This window comes from Microtus ochrogaster, chromosome 5, assembly GCF_000317375.1.
Source record: "Microtus ochrogaster isolate Prairie Vole_2 chromosome 5, MicOch1.0, whole genome shotgun sequence".
NCBI classification, from domain to species: Eukaryota; Metazoa; Chordata; class Mammalia; order Rodentia; family Cricetidae; genus Microtus; species Microtus ochrogaster.
This window is the reverse complement of record NC_022012.1, coordinates 69987709-69989162: the sequence shown is the minus strand read 5'-3', so window position 1 is coordinate 69989162 and position 1454 is coordinate 69987709.

Genomic DNA, 1454 nt, shown 5'->3' with positions numbered 1-1454 from the left:
CAACCCAGCAACACACCAATGATGTGTACATCATAGGGTGGGGTCCACAAGCCCCTCCCTGCTACCTGGTGGACTGCTACTGAGTAAAGCATCATAGCTGCTGAGAGTTCAGGTGAGCAAAGGCCCAGCCATGTTTGGAAGACAGTGTCCTACAACACAGGTGTACCTGAGCCCTAGGTTTGATTCCTAGCACCACAATAAAGAAACAACTACTCCGGTTACTCTGTCCGTATTTCCAAAGCTTAGTACCCACTTCTGGTGGAAACAGGACATCTTCACTCTAATGGAAGCCTCTTTGGGGTCACTCCACACACCTACAGGTGAGAGGGCCAGGAGGGCAAGATCCCCGTGAAGTAGTTGAAAGCGGGTATCTGAGGTGGCCACAAACTGGGGAGAAGTCCGAGGTGGAGTGGGATATTCTGGGTTTTCTTTGGTTGTTGTGGTAGGTTTGTTGTTTGGTTTTTGCTATTTTTGAAGGATTTGGTTTATGTTTAATTAGGTGTATGTGCGTCTACCTGAGTGGATGTAAGTGTGAGTGCAGGTACCTGAAGAGGCCAGAAGAGGGCATCAGCTCCCCTGGAACTGGAGTTCCAGGCAGTTGTGAGCCATCTGGTGTAGATGTTGGAACTGAACTCAGGTCCTCAGCAAAAGCAGCACTAGCTCTTACCCTCTGAGCCACCTCTCCAATCCTCTCATCATTTGTTTGTTTATTTATTTATTTATTTTACAGTCTCTAGTAGTTCAGGAAGCCTCATGCGTTCTCAGACTCCCTCTGCCTCCAATTCCCAAGTACTGGGATTACAGGCGTGTGCCACCATGCCTGTTGTACGCAATGATGGGGATTGAACCCAGGGCTTCATACATGCTAGCAGGCATTCTCCTACGGAGCTGAATCCCCATCATCAGCTGGCTCTAGATCAGTGAAGGGACCAACAGCAGCAACATCCCCATCACTATCAGCAACATTATCAACATAAGCAGCAGCAGCAGCAGCAGCAGCATTACCACCACCATCATCACCAGCAGCAGCCACTGAGGCATGGCATAAACTAACTCTAGAAAGACCAAGCAGCCAAAAGCTAATAACTTTCCTTCTTCCCCGTCCTTTCCGATCTGGGCTGCAGGTCTCAGTGAGAGATCAGTATTTTCAGGAAGAGTGGCCTGAGAGTCCCTGGAAAGTAACCTAGGTAACTGTTGTCATAGCCAGCCCCGCTCTCCACACAAGGTAACCCAGATGATAGCTGTTGTCATAGCCAGGCCCGCTCTCTACACAAGGTAGGGGGAGGCAAGTGATATATGATCTAGCTGTGTGGCCTTCAACACCGATGGCTTTCTTTGATTAGTTTTTAAGCTTTTATAGGTCTATATTGTTTGTTGAACATCCTTTCTTACAACTCCTCCATCCCACCACCTCCTCCCTCTCCCATCGACCCCCTTTCACCCCTAAACAGTTT